The following is a 20888-nucleotide window of genomic DNA, read 5'->3' as shown; positions in this document are numbered from 1 at the left end:
AGAGCCACCCACACTGTAACTATGGAGGGCTGCTGTGGTGGAATGGAGTACAGCCACGCGCACTGTAACTATGGAGGGCTGCCCTGGTGGAATGGAGTACAGCCACCCGAGTTCTAACTATGGAGGACTGCCCTGATGGAATCGAGTACAGCCACCCACACTGTAACTATGGAGGGCTGCTGTGGTGGTATGGAGTACAGGCACCCGCACTGTAACTATGGAGGGCTGCTGTGGTGGAATGGAGTACAGCCACCCGCACTGTAACTATGGAGGGCTGCTGTGGTGGAATGGAGTACAGCCACCCGCACTGTAACTATGGAGGGCTGCACTGGTGGAATGGAGTACAGTCACCCACACAGTAACCATAGAGTGCTGCCCTACCCTGGACGTATGGAGTACAGTCACCCGCACTGTAACTATGGAGGGCTGCTGTGGTGGAATGGAGTACAGCCACCCGCGCTGTAACTATGGAGGGCTGCCATGGAGGAATGGAGTACAGCCACCAGCACTGTAACTATGTAGGGCTGCCCTGGTGTAATGGAGTACAGCCACCTTCACTCTAACTATGGAGGGCTGCCATGGTGCAATGGAGTACAGCCACCCGCACTCTTACATATGGAGGGCTGCCATGGTGGAATGGAGTACAGCCATCTGCAATCTTAGATATGGAGGACTGCCCTCGTGGAATATAGTGCAGCCACCCACACTGTAACTATGGAGGGCTGCCTGGTGGAATGGAGTACAGCCTTTGCCATCTTGCCTATGGAGGGCTGCCATGGTGGAAGGGAGTACAGCCACCCACACTGTAACTATGGAGGGCTGCCATGGTGGAATGGAGTACAGCCACCCAGACTGTAACTATGGAGGGCTTCCCTGGTGGAATGGAGTACAGCCACCCGCACTGTCACTATGGAGGGCTGCCTGGTGCAATGGAGTACAGCCTTTGCAATCTTGCCTATGGAGGGCTGCCATGGTGGAAGGGAGTACAGCCACCCACACTGTAACTATGGAGGGCTGCCATGGTGGAATGGAGTACATCCACCCTCACTCTGACTATGGAGGGCTGCCCTGGTGGAATGGAGTACAGCCACCCGCACTGTAACTATGAAGGGCTGCCCTGGTGGAATGGAGTACAGCCACCCAGACTGTAACTATGGAGGGCTTCCCTGGTGGAATGGAGTACAGCCACCCGCACTGTCACTATGGAGGGCTGCCCTGGTGGAATGGAGTACAGCCGCCCACACTGTAACTATGGTGGGCTGCCCTGGTGGAATGGAGTACAGCCACCCGCACTGTAACTATGGAGGGCTGCCCTGGTGGAATGGAGTACAGCCACCCTCAGTCTGACAATGGAGGGCTGCCCTGGTGGAACTGAGTACACCCACCCGCACTGTAACTATGGAGGGCTGCCCTGGTGGTGGTATAGCCACCCACACTCTTACCTATGGAGGGCTGCCCTGGTGGAACTGAGTACAGCCACCTGCACTGTAACTATGGAGGGCTGCCCTGGTGGAACTGAGTACACCCAACCGCACTGTAAATATGGAGGGCTGCCATGGTGGAAAGGAGTACAGCAACCCGCACTGTAACTATGGAGGGCTGCCCTGGTGGAACCGAGTACCCCCACCAGCTCTATAACTATGGAGGAAAGCCCTGGGGGAATGTTGTACAGCCACCCTCAGTCTGACTATGGAGGGCTGCCATCGTGGAATGGAGTACAGCCACCCGCACTGTAACTATGGAGGGCTGCCCTGGTGGAAGGGAGTACAGCCACCCAGACTGTAACTATGGAGGGCTGCCCCTGTGGAATGGAGTGCAGCCACCCACACTGTAACTATGGAGGGCTGCCCTGGTGGAATGGACTACAGCCCCTCGCACTGTAACTATAGAGGGCTGCCCTGGTGGAATGGAGTACAGCCACCCTCACTCTGACTATGGAGGGCTGCCCTGGTGGAACTGAGTACACCCCCCCACACTGTAAATATGGAGGGCTGCCCTGGTGGAATGGAGTACAGCCACCCACACTCTTACCTATGGAGGGCTGCCCTGGTGGAACTGAGTACAGCCACCAGCACTGTAACTATGGAGGGCTGCCCTAGTGGAACTGAGTACACCCACCCGCACTGTAACTATGGAGGGCTGCCCTAGTGGAAAGGAGAACAGCCACCCGCACTGTAACTATGGAGGGCTACCCTGGCTGAACTGAGTACACCCACCCACACTGTAACTATGGAGGAAAGCCCTGGGGGAATGTTGTACAGCAACCCACACTGTAACTATGGAGGGCTGCCCTGGAGGAATCGAGTACAGCCACCCGCACTGTAACTATGGAGGGCTGCCATGGTGGAATGGAGTACAACCATACGCACTCTTTCATATGGAGGGCAGCCATGGTGGAATGGAGTACAGCCGCAGGCCAAACCATCATGCGCACTTTAGGTGCTCCCACCACTTCTCCCCCTGTGACTCAGGGAGCCTAGCCCCCCCCTAGCCCCCCCCCCCGGCTTCAGCTGCTTGTTGAATATATAACACGAAATGATAACTATCATCTCCCCGAACTTTAAAGGGGATCTCACCATCTTCATTTACAGAATTGGAACCATTCTCATACAAGCCACCAACCCTCACCTCACCACATTTGACCGCCACCTACCTACACTTCTCTTCTCAGTAACTCAACTGAGCTATCAAACCCTTTCTCCCCTATCCCCCACTACCCTCACTAATATCGGGGAACCAATCCAATCTCCCTGCCCTGACGACCCTCTCCTCAACTCAAGGACTTCCACCATCACTCACTACAATCACACTACCCTATTCTCACTCTCCGTCGCCAAACACCCACCATTCTCACTTCTACTGCTCCCCCCAGGAGCAACAAACCCACAACTAACAATCCCCCCAAGGCCAATCTTAACAGATTGGTCGCTAACCTCAGTCCTCCTGCTACTGTTATCCTCACAGACACTCCCCTCTCCACCTCTGAGAATCTGAACCCTCCTCCTCAACCTTCCCCTACCACCTACACAGACCCTGTTCCCCCGCCTCTTACTTCCCCCTGTCAAACGTCATTTGCAATCCTGTGGTCTCTCTCCCCCCTCCTACCGCAGCATTCTCCCCTACCTCCGATGTCGCTCTCTCACACTCACAACCTGCCTCCACCATCAATCTTGCTGACAATGCCCTGAACCCTGACGTCCATCCCAGAATTTCTTTCCCTCCTCACTTGGACACCAGCCCCACCTCCCCACTCCGAACTCCCCGAAAAGGAACATTACAATACCGACTCCCAGCATACAACCTCCCCCCTCTCCTTATCATATGGACTCCTTCCAACCCCGCAACCCTACACAACCCCCCTCCATAGACCCCAGCTATCCTCGACCCCTGCCTAAAACCTCCTCAGCTCTATAGCACAGCAACTGAACAGAATGGAGCAGAAAATTAACTCCCTTGCTGCTGATTTCCTTCACTTACAACAAGACATTCTTGTGAGAAGTTAGCCTGGCATATGATGTCCACTATTCTAGTGGGCACCTTGCGCCAGTCTAAACAACCCTCATTGATGGTGGTTTACAGTCAACCTTATAGACAAGCTATCCTAGTGGTAGCATGGACCAGCAGTCTTAGGCTAAAACTTCAGAGAGCATGTGAAGCCAGCTGTTTTACCATACACACACCACACAAGGTATATATCAAATATATATGTATTTATTACTAACACAACCCCTCTGCACTCTTTATGAGGTCAGAGTTCGAGATACGTTACAAGTTACTCATTAAGCATACTATAAGTTGCACAAATACAATTCTGCCATAGGGGCCTCACGAACCATATACTAAGTAAGTGGTATAAGGATCACTTCAGAAATAGTGAATAGGCCTAGGGCCTAGGGAATCGCTGGGGCTACACTACAGAACCAAAGGTTAGGAAGTAGGAGACCCACGGGAGATGCGTGCAGTGTGGAAACACAGTCGCGAGTTACCATGGAGTTATAATGCAACGTAAAAGTTACAAAGTAGTTGATTAAGGACACTCCCGGATGGACTACGCTAAAACCCTTTTAAAATAGGACACCTCGAGAGTCAACACCCATGGGAGCACCGGATTACTCGAGTTACCTCACCCAGGGAAGCCGGGTGCATAGGTGTCTTTTCGTGTCGGGTTTTGTCGCTGTTTCCTATGGAGAGCAGCAAAGAAGTGCTGCAGGCGACCAGGAGAAAAGTGTCCGGGTGGGTCCAATGGCGGATCGAAGATGAGAAGAACCTGAAAGCAGAGGGGACAGAGCCTGGGTCACGAGCCAGTGACCAGGAAGGAATCAGGAAGGAACCAGGCGATGTCGAGTGTTTCAGGTAAAGAAGGTGAAGCTTATCTCTGCAGCCACGAGGACCAGGAGGCGTCGATGACAACCAAGAGCTGGACTCGAGCTGTCCCACAAAGGTCTAGTTGACTGCAGTGTTGGTATCTGGATTGGACCCAACAAGCCTTGGCAAACACAATCCACGCAGGAAGGGAAGATGGGCTTCAGTTCAGACCAGCAAGGTCTGGGGAGCTTCTTCTTCACAGGGAAGCTGGGACAATCCTGGAGCAACCAGGAAAGCAGTGTAGTTTCAAAAGGAAGTCTTCGGCGGGCTAACTAGCCAACGGGCTAGCAACAGGGAAGACGCGTTGAGCTGAAATGAAAGAGCAGGCACTCGTGGAGTGTGAAGGGCTGAGCTTTGGTGCAAATGGTGCTCGGGTCTGGGGCTTCTAAATCCCCAAAGCACAACTGCGAGGGTGCCTTGGTAGTTGCACTGTTAGCAAAGTGCAGGTAGTCCAGGGTGTCCTGTCCCACGTCTCTCGTGTCCGCCATGGGTCTCAGCTTTGCTGTGGATATGGATCGGAGTCTAAGAAGTCTGGAAGTCCAGATCCTGAGTCACTGAGTCTTCGGGTTCCGGCAGGAGCATCAACAAAGCAACTGGCAAGTTACTGGTGGTGCCTGTTTGCACAGGGTGGTCACTCCTTGACCACAAGGGAGATGTCTTCAGTCTTCTAGTCGTTATAGAACGTCGAAGGTCCAAGAGTTTCATTTCAGAGTTTCAGTCCAGAATAATCTAATATCCCTAGACACAGCTCCTATCTTTATACTGATTTTAGGGGCTGGATTACCTGCTAGGTCCCTCCTAGGGGTGGACCCTGAGAAGGGGGTGGTTACACCCCTTTCTCTTTGTACAGTTTCACGCCAGAGCGGGGCTGGAGTGCCCCAGCAACTGGTTTGAACCGGGCTATGCATGGAGCACCTTGTGTGCCCCAGGCAGTGTCTGGAAAAGCATCTTTCCATTCAACCCACGCTGCCCCCAATACACTACAGGCTGTCTGGGGAGGTGCTAGCACCTCCCTCGGCAGGAAACCTATTGTCCAGGCCTCACTTGCCGGAGTTTCTTCCAGCTGCAGGAGGTCAGACTCGTGTCTGTGGCAGCAGCATCCATTTTGTGATGCTGAGGCTCTGTTTAACTTTAACCGGGTAAAGCAGTAACTACATGTCTTTTCCCTCTAGAAGGGTGGAATGCTATCCCCGCCACCAGAGCTGGTGGGGGGGGGGGTAGTATTCCAAAGTGTTTGACACCTTACACTACATGTTTTGATAAAGCCAAACTAAAGTTTGCATTAACCGCGAGGATTATAATGCACTTAAGAGTATATGGTATGGCTATATCATAGAACAGCTATAAGGACATGGTTCCGAAAGCTGCAGAGGGGCTCAGGTCATGCTAGGGCACCCTCTCACATAAAACCAAGCACTCTGCCTCCATGATTGTTAAGGCCTGCCATAGGAGTGACTTATAGGTGCATATGTGCCTATATATATGGTAGATATAGATATACTATATCTAAGTAAGGGGTGATTACACCACCTTACCCAAGCTGAGTGATCAGCCTGTGGTGTCAGTTTGGATGGCCAGCCAGGGGTGGCATAATACATGCTGCAGCCCCTGGTAGGCCTTGGATGCACCTATGCCCTGGGTACCTATGGTACACTATATAGGGGCTCACAAAGGTGACCCAATACCCAATCAGTTATGTAGATCTTCAGCAAAAAGGCATCTTTTTCTGCAGCCAACTAGATCGGGAAAAAAACAGACCACGAGAACTCTTCAACATTGTTAAAAGCCAAACTAACTGCACTCCCTCTCAAGAAATCAAAGCCACCAATGAGCGATGTGAAGAAATTGCCACCTTTTTCACCAATAAAGTCTCTAAAATGGATCAATCCTTCTTACAAACTGCCAACCTGCCTTATCCCTTAACCTGCCCCCCTTCAACCTGAAGAACCGGGTTTTTTAATACCCAGGGGCGCCAGGGGCACGGCCAAAGTCTTCGGGTTCCACCTGTTTTAGAATACAGAGACACGGAAACTGCTTGGTGGCGTCAAAGATCAAATTTATTGGCTGCAGCCAGTATCAGAAGTCCTAGAAATCATCACGGTATGAGTTCTCAGGAGACTGCTCAATTTTACACAGCAAGTCGTCCTTTTTATGCCAAAAATCACATTCCAGACAAATACCTAATATTTACAAACTGTCCAATCACATGTATTCACACCAAAGGTATCGCATGACAGTAAAACCCACTTTTCAGTTGCCCAGCCCATGAGCAATCATCGGTCAAACCCAACATTCTTCTTTAGACAGGTCGAACGAACCCATAATAAAAAAGGCCACAACCCAATCATAAATAGACCATAAAGAAAGGAGCAGGAGCAGGTGAGAGTACGATAAGGCATATTTGTGTGCAATAAAACTTTACAATGTCCTGTGCTCTGATCCTTAATCTTGATCAGCTAAAGGGCAGGAACTGGTTTAACAAGGTCAGCTTCAGGCAACAGGGTCAGTTCACTCAGGTCAAACAGATGTCAGCACGAACTGGAGCTAAGGTGTACATGTCCTTAAAAGACTAGTTTAACCACAGTCATCGGCCTATCTGAGGGCAACCACAAAATGGCTGCCATACACAAAATGGAACCCAAGGGTTCAGAACGAAATCCCTAAATACGTAGTGAATCCATCGGTCTAACGTGATGAAAACACTCATACTTGCCGCACTAACTAGTTACGGTTCACTAATATCAAATTCGTAATGAAGCCATGACCTTTATGAAACGGGTTCAGAATTCACGGAACCTCAGGCCCTCCTTTTGCCCTTACATAGGCAATAACCTAAACTCACGTCAATCTGAGTCCAGGTCTATATTCATCAGATCATCAAGATGTTGCTGGAGCATAATCCTATTACTTAGTACCTCTCTTGGGACAGTTCTCCTTGCACACGTAGTAGCACAGAGGCCACATATAGCAGGAGCGCACTGGCACACAAAGACAGAACAGGAAAAGAATGCTAAACCCATCCCAATGATCATCAGAATCTTCCATACCCAGGTCGATAACAGTTCCCAAAACCATCCAATCAACGACCAATCTCCTTTATCCACATTTATAGACTCAGAGATATTATGTAACTCAGAAATGGCCTGGTATACTGTAGGAGCATTGTCTGGTATGAAAGCGCAGCAACTCGATTGGATCACTTTACATACCCCACCTCGGTCCGCAAGTATGACGTCCAAAACCATTCGATTCTGTAATGTCATAAGGCGATCCGCTTGAAGCTCAACGGTCAGATTACTAAGGGCACCAGCAGTTTCATTTATGGTGGATTCAACCACTCTTGTCAATTGCCGTAGGTTTCTACTGTTTGCCATAGGTCCCCAAAACGGTAGGAAACCCTTGAAAAAGTCTCCCACTTCTTGTCCCGTAGTATCTTCTTTACTGAAGACACCCCTAATGACTCTCTTTCTGTGGTAATCTACAGTAGCAGTATACGTAGGAGGCAACAAATATGCAACATAACATGTTCCCAAAAAATCAGGGGGCAACCATGTATATGCTCTATCATAGCAGACAAAATACGTGCCCTTAGCTGCTAAAAACGGAGGGGAAGTTTGAGACGCAAAGACATACGTCTGAGTACAAACACTCTTCCCTAACTGAGCTCTCGGATTCTTGCTCCTCCCTTGCAGACAAAAATGACCACGATGGGGTACAATCCAAATCGGAGGTGACCTTTTTCATCTCTGCTTCTCACCCAGACTAATACTATATCCGGTTGCATTCCGACCAACATATGCCATTAACTCATCTCTGGGAATAGTTCTATAAGTATCGATCTTTCTACTCATGTTTAAAACTCCTTTCACCAAAGCTTGGTTACTCGTGTTCTCTCTTCCAAAACGCGGAGGATAAACCTCAAGGGCATAAAGGAACATAGTCTGAAAAGCCCACAAAGACCCGTTCTGACTAAACGTTAAAATCAAATAGGGAACACCTCTATCCGTAGTATGCGGCATAAGACCACATACCCAGCAATTAGTGATGTTCACCACCAACTGATGTTGATGCAATAACTGTATGGATGAGTTATTTACAAATTCTGACCTTCCAATCTGTTCGTGTTCTGGTAAAGTATGAAAAGAATGCAAAGAAGTAGTGGCAGGTAAAGTCGTAGGTTGGAAAATGGGTGCAGAAATCAGTTGAAGAGAAAATACAAACCAACCCACCAAAGCTAACGTCATGCTAAAAAACATGTTATCAGAAAACATTTGCTATGCATAATTTTACACAGTTTCTTTTTAAAGTTCATTTTCTCAACGGCTCTCTCAATCTCAAAAAACTCCATCCTCTAACCCACGGGTACTCATAGTACGGCCCGCGGGCCGGTGGCGGCCCGGCAAGCCTTCCGTGGCGGCCCTCGGACCATGATGCATCCTACCCTGTTTTGAAAGAGTGTCTGCAAACACTCTGCTGCTCTGTGGGGGCCCGCCGATTCAATCGCGCGAGGCCAGAGTGGAGCTGCAGGGGCGCTAAAAGGAGGAGAATGCACATGCAAATGGTCTTTTTAAAGACCTGGAAGTGCTGTGAAGTGCTCGGGTGGGGGCTGTGTGTCTGTGCGCGCTGGGGAAGCTGGCTGGGGAAGCAGCCTCAGACAGAGACGGCCCGTGACAGTGACAGAGACAGCGTCTTAGCTGCATTTCTCTCTCCTCCATAATACATTGTTGTGGAGAAGAACATGATGCACAATTGCTCATTGATTGCCAGGTAATATTTAGTCGACAAGCAGAGGACTTTTTTTTAGATGTAAATATTTAATATCTGTTTTTTAAGTTCTCTTGCATATTCGGCTGTTGAATGCCAAACACTGAGAATCCTTGACCCCAAAGCAAGACTCAAAAATCTGTTTCCTTCTAAAAAATAGTGAAGACAGCTCTTTGCTTTGCGGCCTCTGGAAATCCCTTGCAGTTTGTCATGCACTCTTCTTCAGCCTGCAGACAAACAATCTGTTCAGCAGCAGACAATATTTCTGTCCCTTCTTTCTGTCCCTTCCGGTCTCTGGTCTCTATCCATTCTTCTCAGGCGAGTTCTGCTTAAGACAGTCACTGATGGTGGTGGGCCTTCAAGACAGGCGCGCAACACACATTGGGCTTATCGGGCTTCAGCCCCCCCCCCCAGTCGTGTGTGGCCCGGGCTGACACAGCTTCGCGGCTGGCGACATCTAATTGCAGCCGCACCCGAGTACTTCACAGTTCTGTAAAAGACCATTTAAATGTAAATTAGGCTTTTGTTGTGAGTTTACCCCTTCGTACAGCCACTCTGGTTACGGCTGGAAGAATTAGCACCCCCACCCCCCCAAATCTTTTTCAGCCCCCCCCCCTGAAATTTGGCTCTAGTTGCCCACCTGCTTCAAGATGATATGCTCAAACCACACCATTAAATGTCACCAAAGATCAAGAGGTGGCTATGTTATGTTCATTTAAGCTGTAGGGCACTTGAAGGGAAGGGAAGGGAGGGAGTGAGGGAAGGGGAGTGAGGGAAGGGGAGTGAGGGAGGGGAGGGAGTGAGGGAGGGGAGGGAGTGAGGGAAGGGGAGTGAGGGATGGGGAGTGAGGGAAGGGGAGTGAGGGAAGGGAGTGAGGGAGGGGAGTGAGGGAGTGGAGTGAGGGAGGGAGTGAGGGAAGGGAGTGAGGGAAGGGGAGTGAGGGAGGGGAGGGGGTGAGGGAAGGGAGGGGGTGAGGGAAGGGGAGTGAGGGAAGGGGAGTGAGGGAAGGGGAGTGAGGGGAGGGGGTGAGGGGAGGGGGTGAGGGAAGGGAGTGAGGGAAAGGAGTGAGGGAAGGGGAGTGAGTGAGGGGAGGGGGTGAGGGAGGGGAGGGGGTGAGGGAGGGGAGGGAGGGAATGGGAGGGAGGGAATGGGAGGGAAGGGAGGGAAGGGGTGGAAAGGGTGGGAAGGGGAGTGAGGGAGGGAAGGAGAGTGAGGGAAAGGGAGTGAGGGGAGGGGAGTGAGGGAAGGGAGGGAGGGAGGGGAGGGAGGGAGGGAGGGAAGGGAGTGAGGGAAGGGAGTGAGGGGAGTGAGGGAGGGAAGGGGAGTGAGGGAGGGAAGGGGAGTGAGGGAGGGAAGGGGAGTGAGGGAGGGATGGGGTGAGGGGATGGGGTGAGGGGATGGGGTGAGGGAAGGGGAGTGAGGGGATGGGGTGAGGGGATGGGGTGAGGGAAGGGGAGTGAGGGAAGGGGAGTGAGGGAAGGGGAGTGAGGGAAGGGGAGTGAGGGAAGGGGAGTGAGGGAGGGAAGTGAGGGAAGGGGAGTGAGGGGATGGGGTGAGGGGATGGGGTGAGGGAAGGGGAGTGAGGGAAGGGGAGTGAGGGAAGGGGAGTGAGGGAAGGGGAGTGAGGTGAGGGGAGGGAGGGAAGGGAGTGAGGGAGTGAGGGAAGGGAGTGAGGGAAGGGAGTGAGGGGAGGGAGTGAGGGTGAGGGAGTGAGGGGAGGGAGTGAGGGTGAGGGAAGGGGAGTGAGGGAGGGAGAGGGAATAGGGGGAAGGGGAGTGAGGGTGAGGGAGGGAGGGGAGAGGAAGAGGGAGGGAGGGAGGGAGGGAGGAGGGAGGGAGGGAGAGGGAGGTAGAGGGAAGTAGAGGCAAGGAGAGAGGGAGAGGGAGGGATACAGTCAGAGTGAGTGAGACAGAGGGAGACCGGGGAGGGAGAGAGGGAGATAGGGGGAGAGGGAGATAGAGGGATGGAGGGAGGGAGGCAGAGAGAGAGATATTGCGGGATGGAGAGGGAGAGAGAGAGGTGTGTATGCCGGGTCTTGTAGCTCAGTGGACGAAGGCGTCTGCTGCAGGGACCTGTGTTCAACCTCATGGTCAGTTTTTTGTTGCTCTAGCCCCGCCCCCTCCCCCACTGACCCCGCCCCCACCAGTGCGGCCCTCGGACACAAACCACACTGTAAATTTGGCCCCCAAGAGAAAGTTTGTGAGTACCCATGCTCTAACCGATGCTGTTCACGGCGGTTGGTTTTCTTCTGCTAAGGAATGCTTCTGTCAGCCCAGGGAACTCCCTTAGACCAACCAGAACCGTCGACCTTGCGTCTTCGGCTTGCACTCTCTAGTCTTTACACCGTGACCCTACAGCTGAACCCGGATGGTGGTTCACAAAAATATACCAAAAGTTTCTTGGCTGAGAGAGTTCAATTCCTGAGAGAGTTCAGTTCCAAAAATCAAAAAAAGGAATTCATTTATTTTATTAGTCCATTGTTTCTAGGACGTAGATTATAACGCTCTTTTCCAGGCCTCGTTTGAGGCTGAAACAACAGTTCAGGTTCAGTAGTGCCTAATCTTCGAGACACAGGCACAGCTTCTTGAAGGACATCGTCATCTTCTTTCTCGGAGCCTCTCCACACCAACTCAGCGTCGCTAAACGGTGCAGACTTCGGCACCCTTTCAGTCTCTGAATCTGCAATACCTTCACTGACCCACTGGTTGTACGGCAGAGGCAACGGCGCTCTCTTACAATGTACGCCGTGGATCCAGTTTTTCTTCCCGAAAACCTTTACTGAAGTCATCGTAGATAGCAGGACTTGGTACGGTCCATTCCAGCGGGGCTGATCATTCTTAGTCCGCTGAAATTTTTTTACCAGGACCCAGTCACCAGTATTGAGGATGTGACCTGGGTCCGCAGAAGCTGGCGGCTATTTATCATGAACCTGTTGATGTAAGACACGCAATTTAGTCGTCAAGTCATACAAGTAGTCCACTAGCATAGGGTATTCGATGTCACTAAACTTCGTTGGCCTCGGCACTCCCCAAACGTTTACCGGACGGCCAAAGACAATCTCATACGGACTAAGGCCTATCCGGGAATGTACTGCAGTTCTAGTCGACAAAAGTGCCAACGGTAAAGCATCAGGCCATTGAAGACCAGTGCTCGCTTGAATCTTAATAATAATAATAATACCGATATTTATATAGCGCGAACAGCTACCTCGCGTGGAGGTGTCCCGGCGCTGAAAAGAAACCGCAGAACCCAAGAGGAAATGCAGGGAGAGGTGCTAAGCTTTCTGCGCAAAGAGCCAGGTCTTTAGGAGTTTCCTAAAGATGGCTTCTGACGAGGCAGATTGGATGGCAGAGGGTAGGGAGTTCCAGAGCTTTGCAGTGCCTACCGAAAACGATCTGCCTCCGAGTCTCGCCCTTCTCGCTCGTGGTACGGCCAGTAGGATCTGCGAGTACGAGCGCAGGTGTCTCTCTTGGTGGTAACGGGGGAGTCGGAGTTTAAGATAATTAGCCAGCTTTAACTTTAACGTGCCATTATAGCACTCAACTAAACCAGCTGATTGGGGATGATTCGCAGCGTGGAATTTCTGGTGAATTCCCAACCCTTCACACACTCTCTTCATCACCTTCCCCACGAATTCACTTCCGTTATCACTCCATACCATCCTTGGCAACCCAAACCTAGGGAAATATTCTTTGACCAAGACTTTAGCAGTGGACGAGGCAGTATTATCTTTTAGGGGGTATGCTTCTACCCATCTAGAAAATGCGCAAACAACTACAAGGACATACTTTAAATTATTGCACCTTTCCATGTGGATGAAATCCAATTGCAAAACCTCGAACGGATACGTCGGAGGAGCAAAGTGACCAGCTGGAGTTGGGGTTCCCTTGCCAGGATTATACATTAAACACACCATGCAATTCTTGACCACATTCTCCGCACACTTGGGAATTCCAGCATTCTGTCATACTGGAGCCAACAACTTACAAATCCCTTTCACACTGATGTGAGACAAACCATGTGCCATAGTAACCACTGCAAGCACGTACGCATCTGGCAACATCCATCTTTGGTGTTCTGACAGTTCAACCCAACAACCAGTCGAATCCAATCTACCCGTAGTTTCTCTCCAAACATTCTTCTCACTTTCAGTAGCTTCAGCCTGTATCGATCTCACACTCTCAATCGTATCTTTGCACATTCCAACATCACCAATCCATCTCGCAGGGCCTGCCACATACATTCGACTCATCAGATTTCTTGCTGTGTCTTTCGCAACTTCATCCGCAAACGCATTACCACGGCCAACATCATCCGTAACCTTCCGATGAGCACTACACTTCACAATCGCAACTTGCTTCGGCAAAGTAAGTGACTCGAGAAGCTCATTCGCCAACTGTCCCTGCTGAATCTTAGTCCCATGGGATGTGAGGAATCCCCTTTCTTTCCACAAACGTCCGAAACTATGGGTAACACCAAACGCATACTGCCTATCAGTATACAAATTCACTCTCTTTCCTTCAGACAAAACACACGCTCTTGTTAATGCAATCAATTCCGCTGCTTGTGCTGAATTATAGCTCACTCGTGCAGTTTCAACAACTGTACTTAATGTCGTCACGGCATATCCTGCAGTCGTGTCACCATTCGGGAGCTATTAGCATGAACCATCAACCCATAACGTACCATCAGGATCCGGAAGAGGAGAATCTTTTAAATCGATCCTACCCTTTGTCTCCTCTTCCGTTCTCAGAAAACAATCGTGCTGTTCCTGACCATCTGTATCCACAGACGTCGGCAACAATGTTGCTGGATTCAATACATTGCATCGCTTAATATGCACATGATTAGCCAAAAGTGTCAACTCATAACCCGACAACCTTGCACTAGTAAGGTGTTGAGTTTTTGTCCGATTTAATAAAGTATGCACTGCATGTGAAACCATAACAATCAACGTATTATCCATCACCAATCCAGCAGACTGTCGGATAGAAACAGCCGCTGCCGCTGTAGCTCTCAAGCAACTCGGCAACGCTCTAGCTACCAGATCTAAAGTTGACGAGAAATACGCACATGGACGCTGCTTATCACCGAATTGTTGAGTCAAAACTGACAATGCACAACCCTCTCTCTCGTGGACATAGAGTGTAAAAGGCTTACTGTAGTCAGGAGTACCCAACACAGGAGCAGAACACAATGCATCACGCAACTCAGAATTTTTTTTTTCTGACAATCGTCAGACCACGGAAGAGGATTCGGTGTATCTTTACAAGTCAAAGCCAACAGAGGTTTCGCTAATAGAGAGAAATTTGGAATCCACTGTCTACAATACGACGTGATACCCAAGAAAGCACGCACTTCTCTATGTGTGCTTGGTACAGTCATTTGCGCAATTGCTTGAATTCATTCTGGGGTCAACCTTCTTCCCTCCTTTGACAAGAGATGACCTAAGTAGGTCACTTCTTGGCTCCAATACTGCAACTTAGAAGGTGACACTTTATGATGCAAGTCCGACAGATGTTGCAACAAAGAAATAGTAGCTTCTTTACAAGTTTTCTCATCATCAGCAGCCTCTAATAAATCGTCAACATACTGAATAAGAGCAGTACCAGCAGGCAACGCAAGAGTATCAAGCTGAGTCTTCAAAGCCTGGCTATAAATAGAAAGACTTTCGCAATAGCCTTGGGGAGCTCTCTTAAAACAAAAGCTTCGGCCTCCTAAAGAGAAGCCAAAAATATCTCTACTTTCCACAGCAATTGGAATGCTGAAGAAAGCATTCTTCAGATCTATAACCGAAAACCAGGCAGCTGAAGCAGGAATCAAGGTCAACAAAGCAGTAATATCCGGAACAACTGGAAACTGTGGCACAACAATCTTGTTAACCTCTCTAAGATCGATCACAAACCTGTAAACAGGTGGCTGAGAAGAGTCAGTGCGTTTCAGGACAGGCAAAACAGGTCTGTTACACACATTACCTCTCGTTTCTTCAATCACATCTTTCTCAATCAAATCACAGATGATCGCTAAAAGCGCTCTTTCACCATCGCTAGAAATCCGATATTGGGGAATACGCGGCATTTTAACATTCGCTTTAAGCGTTACAACATAAGGTGGAATCTCCAAAAGACCCACATCGTTAGGACCAGTAGCCCAAAGAGTATCAGGGAGAGAACGCAATTCCGGTGGAAGCCGATCTTTAGATAAATACATTGGAGAGATCGCTTTCTCACCCAATGTAAGCTGTACTCCCGTAGGAGAACAACGTAATGTTGCATGCAACCTTTTCAACAAATCCAAACCCAACAAATTCTCACCACAACCTGTCGTTAAAATGAGAGGTGCTTCCAACTCACAAGGCCCTATAGAAAGAGACATGGGACTAGAAACTGGGTTATGAACTGGGCAGTGGCGTAACGAAACTTGAGGGGGCCCCCCTGCAAGATATGTGGAGGGGGCCCCCTGGACTGAATCAGGAGCTTTCCAGCCAGGGTATTGTGCTGAGGGGGCCTTTGGAGCTTCCCCCCCAACACTGCGGGTGCCTATATTACGCCACTGGCCTGGTGCTCCTGCTATATGAAAATTAAAGTTGTGCTGTCCCTCTATTTGTGAATACTGGTGCTCCTGCTGCCTTCTCCTTTTTGGTCGCTGCTGCTTAGTCTTTGCCCTTGGAGCCAGACATGGCCTCATTCAAGTAGTGCCTAGTCACCTAGTCTCTTCTTGTGAACGCTAGCATTTCTAAATGCTTCTGCAGACACGATACAGGCCCTTCACTGCTGTTTTCTTACACTCTAAGCTGGACGGAGAGACCACCCCTAAAATTTTGCTGTGCAGTGGGAGAAAATAACATTTTTGTAAAGTGGAGCACTAATACCTGAATGCAGAAGGAAGGGCCTTTATCTATAATGTTCTGTTCTTTGCTATGAGCTCATTGCCTCATTTGAACCAAGCTCATCTGCTTGCCAATTCTTGCACCCATGACCTTTCCATGTCCTGCTCTCTGGTTCTCTCTCCTCACTTCTGATGATGCTTTGCTTTGGCACAAAGTTTGGTAAAACCTCACTCTTCCCTTTGGCCCTCTGTGTGCTACTTTGTTCTTGGAGCAAGAAGACTTCAAGGGCTGTTTTGTGAACTTCTTTTTCCAGGACCTTCCACCAGGGCATGGCTCTGGCTCCCTGGTGCTCACTTCACGAGCCAGGTGTTTGCTTTTATGTATTTGAGAGAAGTTTGCTCCACTGTTAATTATATTTGTATGCAACTTGTTGAGTCTTCAGAAAACCATTTTCACTATACAAAAAAACAACACAACTGCTGACATATTGGTTGTTATTTTTCAAGAGTCTGTTGTGTATTAACTGTGTTAGCCCCATGACTCATAATGACATAAAGGACAAAAAAAGAGCTGATACAAGAACTTTAACCCTGTATAAGATGTCTACGAAGCTGGGCATTTGGTGGGGAAAATTCTCCTGGCCACAATTCAAAATTAACCCATAGTCAGGCAAACACTGTTTCTCTAAGACAGCTTTGTCGACCCCTTAATAGTGCAGATTTGAGTTTGAAGACTACTCTGGAAAATATTTGTTATCGAGTAGTAGTATCAGAACACAAGCAGAATCAAAAACCTCTCAGTAAATGATCCCAGAACTATTTAGTAACATCGGAAAGTATGTTATGATTAAAATAGGAACAAAACAACAATCATTGGATTTGGTACTGCAAAGTTATAGCATTGCAAAGTACCATTCCCATTCAAGGTGGACAGTCCATTAATTCCTCCATAGTGTTCACAAGTGGCCCTGGAGGCTTATTTCTACTCCATTAGCATCCAGCCTCCAGTCAACCTCTTGCCTTCAGGCAGGGTAGAGGGGCTGGATGAGAGTCAGTCACCTTGTGCAGCCAGGCACCTTTCAGTTCCCAAACTTCACAGAGTTCCTGGGGCAGTGTCTCTGGCTTGACCAATGGCAAAGTAGCAGAATAAGACTTGGATTTATGCTTTTAAACATGCAAGCAGAAGCAACTTAACAAGACACACGGTCACAATAACTTGTGACTAACTACAGCTATCCTGCCAGGGAATACAGAGGTCCTCAGGCATAGCTCAGAATTTTGTTAAAAAAATTCAACTTCTTTTCACTTCAATGTAAGCAGACTTCAGAAAGCTATCTATAAGGAAGCAATAGGTTGGTTCTACAAATAGGTGGTAGCGCAAAAGAAAGTGGTAACAAAAGAAAATAGTAGCGATCAGGACCGCTAGTGCGCATTACTCCCAGATTTCCTCTATGCAGAAAAGTAGAACAAGCATAGGTCTCTACTGCTAGTTGTCTATGACTCATCTGAGGCATGCAGCTCGGTGGCTGGCACAGGCGGGCTGCAGAAGACCACGGACAGCAAATATTAAATCATGGTCTGACCGTCTCAGTGCCTGGAACTCACCGACCACCTCAAATGCAGTTTACGCTGCGCATGACAATACTGGCCCAGCCCTGCCATACCTTATCCCTCACCATGAGGCTGAAAACCATGCAGCTGCATGCAGCCCACCATGCAGCACATACGCACCATTTAATATATGAGGCGGGTCGGCAGACGTAACTTTCAAACTGCGTTCCAGACAGACCCTGCTGTCAGCGAATGTACTGTGTGCCGAGGAGGCCCCTGGAGCTCGAGGGCCACCCGCAACGCAAGGGGCTGCGGGGGCCTGTGTTACACCCATGAAAACAATGGTGCAGCACTGATTGCCAGTACAGAGCTGAATTTGCCATCGAGTATACCGGCCATTCCCCGACAACGCTGGTTCATGCAGCTCTCTGGAACTCCTAAGCCACTTGAAGTTACACTCCTTCCCCTTTCGGGCCACATTTACAGCAGTAACTGTCACTTACCTGCTGTACTTGTTTTGCATCGCTGTTCGTGACCTCCCTGTTGCACTGCTTCCCTGCATATACTCCACAGGCCTGACTGCTACTGGCATCTCTAGAGGGTGGGCAGATAAGGCCCTGAGGAAACTGCCCTTTTTGTATGGTCACCCCGCAATTGTTTCCACAGTGCTGATGGTATTTACTGGAGCCTGCTAACCAGGCCACAGTGCCAGTTCTCTCTCCTTAATTTATGATGCACTTGAAATGGTAACCCCAATTGTAGCTGTGGCTGGTGCAGGTAAGGGCGGGGGGGAGGAGTCAACAGACGGCGACAAGGGAAAATAGCATTTTAAAAAACAAAAACACTTAATTCGCGTTTGCTGCATTGCCGAGTTGGCGCTAACAGGAGAAGTGTTTTTATTTGTTCTTTCTTTTCCAACTGTGCATGCGTGCTGCAGTGTTTAGCACACATAAAAAGTGGGAAAAGCTTTTAAAGTTATCTAGGCATATTATTTTGTGCAGAAAAGATACCCTTCCTGTACAAAACCTATGCTAGGCTCACGCACACACCCTAGTGCTATGGTGCTAAGGTGTGTGTGGTGCTCGCCAGCTGAAATTACAGCGGCACTTCGGAAAGGGGAGGAGAGAGACATATCTCTCTAGATATGGCACACTCCTGCTCCTTCCCTGTCAATCAGCGCAGCCTCTTTGGGTGCTGTACTGCGTTGTGTGTAGTTTTAAATTTCGTCCACGGAGAAACGAATACCAGTGGTTAATTTGTAAAAAAATATATATATATGTGCCAAAGCTCTCATAAGTAGGCAGCTTGCACCAGCCTAAAACAGAACCAACTACTTAGCATGAAAGTGGGGAGAAGATGTGGCTTAGTTGCCAGAGCTGCTGACTTCGCAGCTGAGAAACCAAGTTCGAGTCCCAGCTCAACATTCTGCGATTCTGGGCAAATCATTTAATCTCCCCTTGCCTACCATAACTGAATGTGTCTTAACTGGTGCTCATGAAAAGCGCTGGTGTTGAGGATTATGTGCCGGACCTGAGCACCGGAAACCACTGGCTCAAATTAAGCCCTGATTACTACCCTGTATTTCCGAGCTGTTCAGTCTGAAGCTATGCAGTAAACGCCATGATCTTTCGAGTTAATCTATGTGCTGTAGATTGTACAATGTAGAGAAAAATAAACAGAACCTATGTGCATCTGTAGTCCTCATCAAACAGCATCATAATGCAGCTCCAATAGAGAAGGTCATTGCTTGTGCTGTGCACATGTCCCACCCACAGGCGCACACAGCACAAACAAGAACGCATCATCGGCCGCCATGATATTTTCTTTTGAAGAGTGCTTAATTTGAACCGGTGGTTTCTGATGCTCAGCCCAGGCCCTTTATTGTCAACACTGGCTTTTATGACAGTCTGCCACATGGAGGTGCTATTTGTCTAATTTACAGATCAGAACAACAACGGTTGTTTAAATACCTGCATCCAGGCTATTACTGATTTTTGTATTTCTTGAATATTCTCAACTGTCACACTTTTAGAAATGTGATGGTTTGTAGTTGTGTTGATACTGTCATTGGCAGTGATGTCAGGGGCAATGGGGCGGGTGCTAGCTGCAGTGGCCTCCTGACAAGGGCTCTGGCACTTAATTTTCTACAAATTAAGCACTGCTTTTAAAATATTTTCTTTCATGGGAAGTCTGCTAGTTGTGCACATGTGCAGGCACATATTCCCGCTAGTGCATACGCACATCTGCTGGGCTGAATTCACTTCTCGCAGACACCTCGAGGGGGTGTGGGCACTGGGGCCAAAGATAAGGTGAGAGGATCTGGTGTAACAACTAGAGCTGCCGACTTTGGAACTAGGGAACCGGAATCAAGTCTCAGCATCTGCTCAACATCCTGTGATTCTGGGCAAATCACTTAATCTTCGTCTGTCTACAAAAAAATGAATTCATTCTTGTATAATGGAACTTGTGCTTATGTAAAGCGCTCCAATACCATCGGGTCGAGTTCTTTATAAAAAAAACGTGAATTATGACAAAATAGTTGAAGTCAGACACTCAAATAATCATTCCAGGCTAGTGGAGCTGATGATTCCTCTGAGCCCTTAATAAACAACGATTTTTTTGCAGTGCATTGCAGCCGTAAAGCTTTTAAAATGTTCAGAGACTTGGTGCTATACAAGCAACATATTTGTATTATTAAATATCTTTAACTGAAAGGGAATTTCGCAACAGACTTACGAGTGCAGGCTAAAGCAGGAGACTCTGGAGCTACTTCCTTGAGATGATGGAAGCGCTGCGGTGGCGAGGAGGGTCTGCCTCACTGCTTCATCTAAAAGTAGTGAAGGCCTGGCAGAGAGAATATTTTACAGAGAAAAACGTGATCTGAACTCAGCTGACACCGCCTCTTGTGCACAGGAACATAATGGGGCCCCAGCGCGATCATGATTTAAGCTGCACGATAGCTAAGGTTTGAGGCCTCTGCAGCTGCAACTTTAAGGATCAAGATCATGAGGCGTCTTCAGGCGCACTCAAAACGAAAGTAAATTACATTATCAGGATAAGAAAGTAGTGACAGGAAAGTCAATTAAATATTTGGATATTGCAGAAGGGTGTGACACTTACTGGTAACGAGCAGCGCATTCACGAAACTGTGTGCCTGCCTGGCCTTCCTGCAAGGCACATGGAGGGGCCCCCTGCGGGCTCAGTCAGGAGCTCTGCGGCCAGAGAGCAGTGCCGAGGGGGCCCCTGGAGATTTGAGGCCCCCCCGCACCGCGGGGGCTGCGGGGGCCTGTGTTACGCCCCTGGAACTGGGGCACCAGAGAATCCTACTGAAACATTAGTTAAGCCAGACAAAGGTGCGCCAGGGAGTTTAGAGTGCATGA

This window comes from Lissotriton helveticus, chromosome 6 (assembly GCF_964261635.1).
Source record: "Lissotriton helveticus chromosome 6, aLisHel1.1, whole genome shotgun sequence".
NCBI classification, from domain to species: Eukaryota; Metazoa; Chordata; class Amphibia; order Caudata; family Salamandridae; genus Lissotriton; species Lissotriton helveticus.
The sequence above is the reverse complement of the archived record's forward strand: the minus strand, read 5'-3'. Positions refer to the sequence as shown.